Genomic DNA, 14,289 nt, shown 5'->3' with positions numbered 1-14,289 from the left:
GGATCAGATCTCAGACAGAAAACCTGAGATTAATTACCCTCTAGAATCCACTTGATTTAAACTGAAAAGCTTACTTAATCTATCTTCCCCACCCCCTCCAGCTTCCACTGGCACTTGTACCTAGGTGATCTCAGGTAACAAAACAGTCACAGAATTCGTGTCCTTTTCCACTTGCCTATCTGTAGGGCAAATATGCACTTACAATTCATTTCTTGGGAGACACATACAACCTGTTGGGTGATGGGCTTCAGATCTGTCATCCATAAAACGCTCTGGGATTCCCAACTATGAGAATTTAACAGTACTGTGTGTTCTGTTTCAAGATTCTCCCTTCTGTATATTCCTAAAGTAGACCCCACCTCCCACCCCAGTAAACTGATGTTAAGAACCAAGCTAGAAAATGTGTTCACTGTATAGGGACCTGATGCTATTTTCCCAGCGTCGCCATCAGCCAAAGCCCATCCAAGGGTCGGGCAGTGCAGCGGCCAGTATGCACCGAATGTCTGCTCTGAGCAGCGTGAGCAAACTGTGCCGTGCACTTTGGATGCCTGTCAAAGCTTGCCTGAGCATTTTGGAAAGTCTGTAAGACCATCCCAGCTCAGAGAAAGAAAATTCCTAATAAGAACCAAGACAAAGAGACTAACTCATTGCTGACAGCAGTGTCATCTTCACTTCCCTTCTTCCATAAATAGAGTGATTTTATAATGTAATGTCCAAACTGGGACACTTTTGAGAGTGAAAGATGGTGTTATGAATAGTGAAGCTGGGGCAAGTGGCATAAATTGGAACTGTCCTAGGAAACCCCTGGGCCACTGGGAAGCCACCCCAGAAGACCTAGTGTGTGTATACAGCGTGGGCCGAGCTGATGCCCCTGGCGAGGGGCGTGTGTGTGTACATATCTATATATATACACATATGTATACATATATGTGTGTGTACATATCTATATGTATATATACATATATGTGTGTGTACATATCTATATATATACATGTATGTATACATATATGTATGCATATCTATATGTATACATATATGTATACATATATGTGTGTACATATCTATATATACATGTATGTATACATATATGTGTGTATATATGTGTGTGTATATATATGTGCATATCTATATATATACATATATGTATACATATGTGTGTATATGTGTGTACATATCTATATATATACATGTATGTATACATATATGTGTGTATATATGTGTGTGTATATATGTGTGTGCATATCTATATATATACATATATGTGTGTATGTGTGTATACATATCTATATATATACATATATGTATACATATATATTTGTGTGTTTGTGTATATATGTGTGTGTATACATATCTATATATACACATATATGTGTATATATATGTGTGTGTATATATATATGTGTGTGTGTGTATACATATCTATATATACATATATGTATACATATGTGTGTGTGTGTGTGTGTATAGTTGCTTCACTCTACAACCAAATGATGTTACTTGGTCCTAGAAGGCAACTTTGGTACCTTTTACTCCAGTACCCCTGTTTTGTTTTTTTTTTTCCCAGTACCCTTGTTATTTACTGCTGCTGCTAAGTCGCTTCAGTCGTGTCCAACTCTGTGCGACCCCATCAGGTGGGGCCCACCAGGCTGCCAGGTGGCAGCCCACCAGGCTCCCCTGTCCCTGGAATTCTCCAGGCAAGAACACTGGAGTGGGTTGCCATTTTCTGCTGCAATGCATAAAAGTGAAAAGTGAAAGTGAAGTCGCTCAGTCGTGTCCGACTCTTAGCGACCCCATGGACTGCAGCCTACCAGGCTCCTCCGTCCATGGGATTTTCCAGGCAAGAGTACCGGAGTGGGGTGCCATTGCCTTCTCCATGTTATTTACTGAAGGGGAAACAAAGACTTTGATACTCTCACACGTTGGTGGTTGATTGTACAAGCTCATCTTCCCATCCTCCATAACTTCATATCCACAAAAATTGTTGCTTCTGTCACGAAAACCCTTCTCATCTTGGGTCTCCCTAGGAATTCTAGCCACATATAACTTTTCAAAGTACTTTCACATCTCTCCTCTTATTTTATCTCTGCAGCAACTCCATCAGAAAGAGGAGGTAACTGGAATCTGCATTTGGCAGGTTAAAACACTGAGGTTAAAGAGTTTGTCCTAAGATTATGAAACTGAACTAAAAGGTCCTTGAGACCAGCCCCATACCTGCATGTGCCTCCTCCTCTTAGCCCCCAGTACTCAGTACATATTTATCAAGTGAATGAGCTGGGACCAGGACTAGAGTATCCCCACATGTGGCTTCACATTTTCTCTCTGAGTCAGTCAGGCTCCTGGTTTGTCTGACTCAGGTCAGGATCTGGAAGCAGCATTCAAATGCTTTCTCTTGCCAGGTTAAGTTCCTACATGGGACAGGGTGATACAGGGGAGATCTGAAAAGAAGCCTAGGAGTCAGTGTCCTGAGAAATCTCGATGCTTCTTTGGGTCAATATGTGGCTGCCTACAGGAGCTGGGGAGAAATGTGATCCTGCTACTTTCTCTTGCTGCAAATAGTGTCCCTTATTAGGCTGTAAGGGGCACACCTCTGGACTTCAGGCTGGTTTCAGCGTTTCTTAAAGTGAGGCTGTAGATGGCTTGATGTGGAGTTCCCAGACAATGCTTGTAGATCCTGAGCCCTAATCCAGATCTAGAAGACTCTCTGGGGGAGGCTCTGGGCATCTGCATTGGCAACAAACTTCCCAGGAGTAGCTGGTGCACAGTGAAGTTTGATACTCACTGCTAGTTCCTGACTCACTGCGCTAGGCACCCAGCACAGGTGCTCATAAAACTCATGCCCACGTGTCAAGTACATAAATTCCAGGAAGCCCTGAGCCACAGAAATGATGACAAGGACTCCCTGCTCTTTCTCTTCTCCATGCTGTCTGTCCTGTGTCTTCCCAGCCCCCGCCACCCGAGAGTCCCTAAGGAATTACCCTCCCTCTCTGCAGATGGATGCTCTGTTTATTCAAATTGTCACGTATAAATTCTGGCCAATCTAGGAGATGTATCTCTTGTTCATTTACATGGTTTACTTTGGCTGAGTGGGTTTTAACATGTGCTCTGGGGAAAAGGGCAAAGCATCTCAGAAGGAGGCATTCAGGTCTCGGCGCTTTGGGTGAGAAGACAAGGAGCGGGGCAGAGTCAAGGACATAGAGACGAGTGATCAGGTGGTGAACCCCAACGGCTAAGTTATATTCCCTTCTCAGCAATGCCCCACCCACTTACCGCTTTGAGTAGTCCTCAAAACCAGTTATGAAATGAAGGGATATAAAGAAAGAGAAACCAGGAGGGAAACAGGGGAGAGGATTGTGGGGCATGGGGAAACAGCCCACAGCTTTGAGTTGGGGATGTATGTTTACAGATGTCCATTATATATAGGTGTCTGTACATATATCGATGGGCTTCCCAGGTGGTTCAGTGGGTAAAGGATGGCAGGAGATTCGGGTTCAAGCCCCGGATTGGGAAGATCTCCTGGAGAAAGGAATGGCAACCCACTGCAGTATGCTTGCCCGGCTAATGCCTTGGTCAGAGGAGCCTGGAGGTCTACAGTCCATAGGGTTGCAAAGAATCGGACATGACTGAAGCGACTGAGCATACATACACACATAAACAAAGTATATATGTACAGTATACACACACAGTTCAGCGTGGACACCACGCACAATTACTAATGTGAAGACTGCCATTCTCCTTTTGACTTCCTAAAGAATTTCTTATCAAATATCACATATTAATGCAAACATATGGGATCTAGAAAGATGGTACCGATGAACCTGTTTGCAGGGCAGCAATGGACACACAGACATAGAACAGACTTGCAGATACATTTGGGGAAGAAGAGGGTGGGACACATTGCGAGAATAGCATGGAAACATATCCACTACCACATGTGAAATAGGTAGCCAGTGGGAATTTGAGAGGTAGGGAGCTCGAACCAGTGCTCTCCGACAACCTACAGAGGTGGGATAGGGTGGGAGGTGGGAGGGAGGCTCAGCAGCGAGGGGACATATGTAGACCTATGGCTGATTCATGTTGATGTATGGCAGAAACCAACACAATACTGTAAAACAATTATCCTCCAATCAAAATTAAATTTAAAAAAAGGTCAGAAAGTTGGTCAGGGGCATCCCTTCTGTGTACATACTTAACCAACCAGGTCACTTCTGTGTATTTGTCATTTGCAAAAAGTCCTTTAATAATAAGAAGCTGCTACATATGAAAGATAAATATTAAAACCATACATAGTAACCATAGACTAAAACACATAAGCATATATACTTAGACCATCTATTTTTGAAAGAAGTGCATTTCCCTCCCACCCCCCACCGCCGTTGAAGGTTTCTTGGATATTTAAAAAAAATTTTTTTTCCTTTTTAATTAATTTTTTTATTGAAGGATAATTGCTTTACAGAATTTTGTTGTCGTTTTCTTGGGTTTTTGATGTGTTTCTTACCTGGTTTGGTGTGGGGCCTACAAGAGAAAGTGCCTGATGGTCTGTTCTCTTGGCTCCATCATAGCCTCAATGGACAAATAGAGACAGCCAAGCAAAATACAGAAGGGGACAACAGAGGATGAGATAGTTGGATGGCATCACTGACTCGATGGACAAGAGTTTGAGCAAGCTCGGGGAGTTGGTGATGAACAGGGAAGCCTGATGTGCTGCAGTACATGGGGTTGCAAAGAGTCAGACATGACTGAGCAACTGAACTGAACTGAAGCAAAACAAAATATAAAACCCTGAGAGAATTGTGTCCACCTGAAGAAAACTGTCACTACACCTCAAGGAACTGGTCCAACCCCTCGGTATGTTGCAGGACCTCTGGCCCTCTCATATCTTGGCCACCTCCATGGGTTGGAGATTTTATTTTCCAGGAGTCCAGAGCCATCTCTAGCAGATTCTCTCAATAGGGCTAAAGAGAATAGATTCAAGTCTTCTGGCCATTCAGTCTTCAGCTTTAATTCCTCATCTCAGCAAAGCATCATCTCTATAGCCTAATGGCAAGACTATGATGCTTGACGTCAACAATGATATTTCACCCTTCCCTGAGGGTGAGCATAGCCTCAGCTCCATAGACTCTGGAGTTAGACAAGTGTTCGAGTACCAGTCTTGCTACTCATTAGCTCTGTGACACTGGGTGAGTTTCTTAACTTCTCTGAGCCTCCATTTCCTCATTAATAGAATGGGATAATATTGGGATAAGATACAATAAGTCTACCGACTTCATAGGCTTATTGAGGAATTAAAGGAGACAGTGCATGTGAAGGATTGGGCAGTACCTGCTGACTGGAAAGAACTCTACAGATGTTGTCAATGATGCAGAGGCAGATGATAGAGATGGTGATGGTGATAGAGATGATAGACGGTGATGAAGAAAGGGATGATTGGAAGGGCAGCTCCCATTCTTTGGACACTCACTATGGCTGCCACTGTGCTCATCCACTGATTTCCACTAACTCAGGCTGAATTGTCCCCACACTGACAGTAGACATTATAATCTCCTTATCAGCAGATCAGAAAAAAAAAAAAAAAAAAAACCTCAGGCTTGGAAGCTTTGCTCACACTTTCCCAACTGAAAAGTAGCAGAATCAGATTAAAACAGGTGAGTCTGAGTCTAAAGTTTCTGCCTTTTCTTTCTTTCCTATTTTCTCCTATGAGCCATGAACACAATCTTATCCCAGTGCACACTGATGCACAGAGGGACCGCCTGTGTCCCTTTGAACCCCATGACCTTCATTCTCTGCAAAGGCACTGATCTAATGGAGAAGCAGGAGAGTGGTCAGTGCATTAGTCCTCAGGGCCCCAGGGACCCATTTGGTAAATTAGTTCTTTTGGTTCATAAAATGGTACCCCAGTGGCTTGAAATACTTTACAGATCTACCCTAAATGGGTAATTTATTCTTTTATCACTGATGGTATTAATCATGTGATCTCCAGCCTATAAAAGTTATTTTCTGTGGGTACGGGGAGGAAGGGGACAATGATTTTTTTTTTCAACAGAAGTGCATTAGACTTGGTAAGGAGCAGAGCAGAAATTTTCAAAAATGGAATTTTTTAGGACTTCTTTCTCCCCATATCGTGCCCTCTCTCTCATTTATTTAACGAAATGATATCTTTAGCAGAGTTTTTCTGCTCATTTCTTCTTTTACCCCTACCCCTCACCCAGACTCTTGTGAGCTTCTGCATCCTTCTTAGTTCTTTTTTTTCTCACTCCTAGGATAAGTTACATGCTAAGTCTCCACTAAGGACCAGTGCTTCCTCTTCCAGGCTGGAAAGAAGACGATGACCCTCAGTCAAGGCTGCAGAGGAGACACTATATTAGACACCAACCAACCAAAGGAATTAAGATCCTAAACCCCTCGAAACTTATTTTTATAGAAAAGTCTCGGATTTGGCAATGTGCAAGATCCTTTTTTAGGAATTGGAAGTAGTGAGGGTAGGAAAGGGCCTTGGAATCTGCCCCTTGAGTCGACACTCAACCTTCGCAGCACTGAAGTGTGCTGGGAAAAATATGGATGTGTTGGTGCTCAGTCGCTTCAGTTGTGTCTGACTCTTTGTGATGCTATGGAGTGCAGCCTGCCAGGCTCCTCTGTCCATGGAATTCTCCAGGCAAGAATATTGGAATGGGTTGCCATGCCCTCCTCAGGTGATCTTCCCAACCCAGGGATCAAATCCATGTCTCTTACGTCTCCTGCATTGGTAGTGGGTTCTTTACCACTAGAGCCATCCGGAAGCCCCCTTGGAAAAATATGTATTAGCCAAATAGTATAGGCTGTTGAATTCAGCATGCCATGAAGGCCTGTGACCATCTGCCCTGATATGAGGATTATCTATCTGGTTGTATACATAACTAGAAGACAGCTATCTTATCCAACATTCGGCTCATTGGGTAATGTGTGTCCAGCCAGTAAATTGTGAAGTTGCTGCATTTATCTTAATTGACTGCCCTTTTATTTTTTTTACCTGCCTTATTTGATGCTGGGGAGATGTAAAACAATTGATAATCCAATATTTGGAACCACAAGGCCGTGTTATTAGGCACGTGTGCATTTCAAGAGGGAACTGTATTTGCTCAGAGCAATATCAGTTACCGTGCTTTCCATCAGCACCCTCAGCCATGTTGGTAGTAAAACGGTACTCTGATACCTTTCCCCAGGAACAGCTAGCTACCAGTGTTGGTTCCTCTTGAAAAACAAACAAAAGAATAGGAGGTTTGGTTTTAAAAGTGATGAGTGGAGATGGAAAAACAAGTACCGAGGGGAGGGACTTCTTTGCCAAATGCTCCCTGGCATCCTGTCTGCACGTCCACAGCCCTGGACCCTGCATCCAGCACACTGGTTCCATCCCTACACCCTCAAACCATAGGGACCTATCCAAAGGCATCCATCTGGCCAGGCTCTGAAACAGCTGTCCTATATCAAAGAGACGAGACTGGAAAATAGAAACAGAGCTGTGTTCCTCCCTCAGCCCGTGAGGAGCCTCCAGGGTCCTGCAGAAAAGTCACTTAACCCTGGGAGCCTGATAGCTTTCAGGAAGCGTGGTGAGCCTGAGTCCCCTGGGCAGCTTTTGGGAGGACAAGACAGACAGATCTAGGTTCTCATCCTGTCATTCATTAGGAGGCATCAAATCAAAGTGTGAACTTCAATGCCTCCTAAAGATGGACCAGTCCAGGGCCCTGGCTAGCCCACAGAAGACCTCGGTGCAAATTAGAAAAGATGGCTCCCCTGCTTATAGGTGAGCAACAGCCTTAATTGGAGGCACAGAACCAGAGAATGGAGCCCAAGCACTCCTGTGTGTTAGTTCCTTTTGGAAACTTAACAGGAAGTGATCACCAGTTGGATTTTCAACCTACATCAGAGGGTTTCTGTGATGGAAGAAGTGTTTTTTTTTTATTTTAAGATTTTTTTCTATTATTATTGTCTTAGTAACAAGAAACAAATACTTTTACAAATCTATGTACACTTTTATACAAACAACACTGAACGAAGAGTTTTCATTAAATATCAGTAATAGTATAAACCCTTTCTTCTTGAAAGTGTTCTAAAAAGAAGAGGCTAAATATTCATCAGAAAGACTGATGCTGAAGCTGAAGCTGCAATCCTCTGGACACCTCATGGGAAGAGTTGACTCATTGGAAAAGACCCCGATGCTGGGAAAGATTGAAGGCAAAAGGAGAAGTGGGTGGCAGAGAATGAGATGGTTAGATAGCATCACCAACTCAATGGACATGAATCTGAGCAAACTCTGGGAGATAGTGGAGGACAGAGGAGCCTGGTGTGCTGCAGTCCAGGGGGACACAAAGAGTCAGGCACGACTGAGCGCCTAAACAACAAACAAGAGGAGCTGGTAGACTCAGAATCCAGTTTTGCCTGAAGGTGTGCATGGAAGAGGTGCTAGCTAATGACAATAATGCTAGTGAGTTCTTAACCTCATCACTGAGCGCTTAACTTATTATTGACCTGGAGATTTTTGTAGAAACTAACACATATGGAAGGAAGTTTTTATTTTGGGTGGCCCAAAATTAATTCTGTTATTTCACTAACACTTTGTGGGCTATTACACTCAAAAGTTACACCTGACGCCCCTGTAAAGTCTTCTGATTTTCATGAAATGTTGTCTTCAGTCCACTCATTTGTAGAAGAAAGGAGCATTCTCTAGCACCTTGAGTTTTATCTTCACTTTCCGTATCAGAATCAATCACTAACGTTTTTCATCTTTCTGTTGGCCTCATATTCACCGCGTCTGAATCAGAACTATATTTTGAAGATCCTCTGAGACACTAGTATATATGTCACTTGGACAGGCAGAGAAAGTATCTGAATAAAATTCACTGATAATTCTTCTTCACTCAAAATTTCACAATGCATCATTTTTTTTAAATTTTATGTTTACAATATACACAGGGTTGGAACAAAAATCTAACAAAGCAAAACGTAAATGATAACAACAATCATGAGTTGTATTATGAACCCTTGATTGGTGTTAAGCTGTAAGAACTTCATATGGTGATGTTAATTGTATCACTCTCTGTAAACATATTGATACAACTCTGGTCAACAACATGGGGTAGCAAATGATATATTAATACATCTCTAGTCAATAATGTGTTTTTAACCTATGTCCTTTACAACAACCCTCTGGGGAAGGTGCTACTATGATTATCCCCATTTTACAGATAAGAAAACTGAGGCTCAGGGATATAAAGTTACCAAAGGTCAGACAACTCGCAAGTGGCAGAACCAGGACTCATTTCGATGGGATGTCAGTGGATTCCACTTTACTAGTATTTTGTATCACTTCCTTTTATGCCAACTTGCCATTTGCACTGTTGAAATGAAAAGCATAGTAGAGATGGGATTTATGTACAGTCCTAAACTGAGGATGGCAATGGATCAATAAACCCTTTTTCTGGAGAGATGGGAGGAAGGGGTATAATGACTATGAGTACAGTCATCTGTCATCTGCACCAGGAATTCCTAGTTTTACCATTGGGAGGAAATTCCAACAACCATGATCAGTCCTAGGATGCTCATGGCTTCAGCAGCTTTGACTTCCTTCCTGCATATCTTTGCTACTTTCATTATCAGCAAGTGAGAAAGGAACATTACCCAGTTGATGGACAGATTTTAGATCGGGAGAGGACCACAGAGTTCACAGGTCAAACACACCTTCTTTACAGATGAAGAAACTGAGATCCGAGAGATAATGTGGCTTGCCCAGATGACCCAGCCAGGGGCAGCAATCCTATCATTGCTGTTTGTTTATGTTTTTATAAATGAGCACATGGCCATGGGACATGTTCAGTAAACATTTATTGAACTGAAATAAATTGTGACATTTGATGTATGCATCTGAGGGATGCATCAAAAAAAAAAAAAAAACAAAAAACAAAACCAACCAGCTCTATTTCTGATCATTCTGTTGTGAAAAGCTTCCAAACTCAATATGGGGTGAAAGTGGCTCTGAAGCATCCCTTTGATCTTTAGACGACTTTTACTTGAAAATGATAGCAAAGCTGGCAACCAATTCTTCCAGAAATTAATAATCAAACCTTAAAAGTCTCTTCGATTTTTCTGGCAACTTAAAACAGAAAGAAACTAAACATTTCCCATCGTGTCTCTCCCCTCTCCCTTTTGACACCCCGCTAGGGAACAGCTGTGTCTATTTAAGATGGATTTTGATCTCTCAGAAGGGATCTGGTTTCTGTGCATACGGAGCTGCTGCCTGGAGATGGCATGTGCAGTTGTGAGAAGGTGTTGGGATTCAGCTGACTCTGCTGTAAGTCTAAGAGGTAATCAGCAGAAGTTGGTTTTCTCTTCAGGATGTGGGTGACATGACACCTTGGCTGACACAGGTGTGCTGGGCTGTGATGTCCTGCGTCTTCGGGCATCATTTGGTACCCTCTCCTCATCCCTCTGGCCTCTCTGTGGTAGGTTGACTTATTGTTCCTAATTTCTCACTGCCTCTCAATAATAATATTACCCATCCTGTACTCTCCCTTGTGACTTTTAAGCAGCTCTGACCAGCAGAGGTGGAGGACCTTTTTCTGCCCCACTGATACTAGGCTTGGCCACATGACTGGCTTTGGCCACTGGAATCTTAGTAAACTCGCAACAAACTGCAACCTTAAGTGTATTCACAGTCTGACCTGACCTCCTGTGCTCTTGTGATCGTCCATAAGAAGACCATGGCTTAGGCAACTGCCTCTTTAGTTTCAGCCCCAGATAAAGACGGATAGAACAAACTTGAACCAGACCTACAGTCTGGAATAAAACCCAGCCAAATCTGAGTCATAGTCTCACCAATATGCAGATGCAAAGTGAGAAAAATGAGTATGGTTGCAAGCCCCTGAGATTCCAAGGCTGTTTGTTACACAGCAAAGACTGACTAATACATTATTGAAATTAGCACCTTGATATAGACTGTGATTCTGCCTGCAAGTGAAAGAAAATCAATGTGTACTAGCTTATACACCAACAGGAAATGTATTGGCTCACAAAACTAGGAAGCTTAGATGTAAATTAAGAATTCTAGAAGCTTGAGTAATGCCATCAGATCTCTATCTTTCTTGCTTCTCTTTTCTCATTCTCTCTTGTGCAAGTGCCCTTTCTGTACTTAGAGAAGGCTGGGAACACGGCTAGAGGCAGCTCCAGGCTCACCTCCTTCTACATTAGCTTTGTGAGCCTCAGAGGAAGAAGCTTCTCTTGCTAGGGGAAGAGCTGACCTATACCTGGGCAGGGCCCAGTGCCACACAGTTGACCAGGCTTGATATGTGAGTCCACGCTGGAGGCCCCAGTGAACCAGGTTGTTGGCCCCACCAGAGGTGCTGGGAATGGGAAGGAGCACACGCTCAAGGGAGGGGGAGGATTCAGCAGAAGGAGATGGGACACTGGGAAGCCCCAGGTGGTGGAGTCCACGCCACCACACCACTGCCCCAGTAATAAAATGATGAGTGCAGCGACTTGGGTGATGACTGGGCCATTCACTCAGGTCCAGCCTCACCTCCCTAAGTGTTGAGCTTTAGGCAAGTTGCTTAACTTCTCCAAGCTCTAGTGTGTCCTATTATAAAGAGAGGGTAAGAGATGAATAACGCATTATAGGATGGTGATGAGGATTAAATGAGATATTATGCTAAATGCTCAGTCTGTCTAGGGGATACCACAGAGTTCTCCCTAGGGCTCCTGGTCAGAGCCCTTGCACTCACCCATACAGGGCCATGAATGTCAGCAGCTGAAGGCTCACAGGTGCATCCCCCAACCAGTGAATGCCCCCTGCTGCAGGAGCCTGCCTCATCCAAGGGTACACCTGCACCCAGGGGCCAGCCCTTGGCCAGGGACTTGGATACTGCCTCCACCTGGGACTCCTCTGAAGGACCACTCCAGCTCCAGAGACCCCACTAGGCATGAGGGGCAAACCATACAGCTCGCCAACTTTTCCCTCTGTCCAATTCTGACTTCCTCACTCCCTTACATGAGTATTCCCCTAAAGCAGCAGTTCCCAACCTTTTTTGGCACCAGGGACCAGTTTCATGGAAGACAATTTTTTCACAGATGGGCGGTGGAGGGGATGGTTTCAGGATGATTTAAATGCATTACATGTATTGTGCACTTTATTTCTATTATTATTACATCAACTCCACCTCAGATCATCAGGCATTAGATCCTGAAGGTTAGGGACCTGTGCCCTAGAGTACTCTCCAGTCAACTGTCTGCACGTGGAGAATGTAATCTAAGGCATTCTGATAGATAGCATGTGGGGGTGCTCATGGGCACTAGTTATAATCAATGTCACTCATTTATTCATTCATTCATTCAGCCACCACCCCTCTGCCAAGGGGACCCTTATAAGAGGTAGGATAAGATACTGGTTAAGAGCATAGGGTTGCCTCTGAAACCAGACTTCCTAGGTTCAAATCCCTGGTCCCCCAGGCCTGTGACCTTGGGAAAGGCATTTGGCTCCTCTATGCCTCAGTTTATAGTTTCTACCTCATTGGGTTGTTGCAAGGATTAAATAAGATGATGAGCATAAGCAGTTTAAAACTACACTGGGTTCAGAGCAATTTCTTCCTAACATCTGCTCCTCTGTTTTGCACTGGGTGGTGGATTAGGGGCTGGAGATCTAGGCATGGAGAAAGTCCATTCCCTGCCCTTACACTGTCACAGTCTAGTGGCCAAAATAGATTAGTCAGTGGCACAAAGGCTCAGAAATATGAGAGTCCTTGGCTTGTCTAAGAAACAGTTAAGGACTTATAAGGACTTTGGCTTTTACCCTGAGTGAGATGGGAGCCACTGAATGGTTTTGAGCAGAAGAGTGACATGAGATAATTTATTCTTTGAAATGCTCCCATGGATGCTGCATGGAAAAGACTCGAGGGGGACAAGAGTGGAGGCAGGAAACCATTTGGGCAGCTGTTGCTATGTCTAGAGAGATGTGATGGTGGCTTGAAAGATGGTAGTGCAGTGGGAAGAAGCCCGGGAGAGCATGGAGAGAGAAGACTGGGTTCTAGAGAGATGCTGAAGCCACAGGACTTGCTGACAGCTGGTTGCAGCATGTGTGTGAGACAGGAAGACAGGAGTCAAGGAGGAGCTGGAAATTTCCTGGTGGTCCAGTGGCTAACACTCTGTGCTCCCAATGCAGAGGTGGTGGTGGTGGTTTAGACACAGTCATGTCCGACTCTTGTGACCCCATGGACTGTAGCTTGCCAGGTTCCTCTGTCCGTGGGATTGTCCAGGCAAGAATAAGGGAGTGGGTTGCCATTTCCTTCTCCAGGGGATCTTCCTCACCCAAGGATCAAACCCGGGTCTCCTGCATTGCAGGCAGATTCTTTACCGACTGAGCTACAAGGGAAGCCCTCGTAGAGCACCCGGGTTCAATCTGTAGTCGGGGAACTAGATCCCACATACCACAACTAAGAGTTCTCACACCGCAACTGAAAGATCTTGCATACTGCAACCAAGACCCGGTGCAGCCAAGTAAATAAGATGAGTACCAAAAAGTAATAATAAAAGGAAGAGTTGAACGAAAAATTCAGAAGACTGAAAAATTCACTTGCTGAAAGGGGAAGACTGAGAGGATCAGGTTGGGGAGGAGGTTGTATGCTCATTTTGAGATGCATATTCGACATCCAAATGGAGATATCAAGTGAGCAGTGGGATACACATGTTTGGAGTTCAAGAGATGGATCTGAGCTGGAAATATGAATTTAGAAGTTATCAGCATCTGGATGTCTTTTAGGGGGTTCCCAGGTGTTGCTAGGAGTAAAGAACCTGTCTGCCAATGCAGGAGATGGAAGAGATGTGGGTTTGATCCCTGGGTCGGGAATATTCCCTAGAGGAGGAAATGACAACCCACTCCGGTATTCTTGCCTGGGAAATCTCATGGAGAGGAGCCTGGCGGGCTACAGTCCATGGGGTCACAAACAGTCAGACATGACTGAAGCGACTTAGCAAGCATCAGACTCAGTGAAACTTCTGACTAAATGCTTGTTGGTGGAGAACGACTGAGCCCTGGGTCCTCTAACATTTAGAGGTCAGAGGCAGGAGGAGAAACAAGAAAAAAAAGACTGAATGGGAGGGTAAGAGAAACAGGAGAGGAAAACTCAGTGTGATATTCTGAAAGCCATGTGGAAAAAATGTTTCAAGGAAGCCTTGTTAGAACTTTCTGACAGGCCAAGTAAGCAAGACAATCCTCTTCAAGGGGGGCCCAGAAAAGGGTTTCATATGGAGTTTAAGAGGATGAGATGGACTGAC

At 44.1% G+C, this 14,289-nt stretch overlaps 1 protein-coding gene across 2 annotated transcripts in view; it reads right to left on the bottom strand.

Annotated features, from left to right (window-relative positions):
* KAZN (kazrin, periplakin interacting protein) overlaps positions 1-14,289 on the bottom strand; it is a 1,338,251-nt gene that overhangs the window by 530,547 nt on the left and 793,415 nt on the right. The window lies entirely within an intron of this gene.

The sequence above is a fragment of the Bos grunniens genome, chromosome 16, assembly GCF_055505025.1.
Source record: "Bos grunniens cultivar Pamir isolate PY7600 chromosome 16, Bosgru_T2T1.0, whole genome shotgun sequence".
NCBI classification, from domain to species: domain Eukaryota; kingdom Metazoa; phylum Chordata; class Mammalia; order Artiodactyla; family Bovidae; genus Bos; species Bos grunniens.
This window is presented reverse-complemented; position numbering and strand designations above follow the sequence as displayed.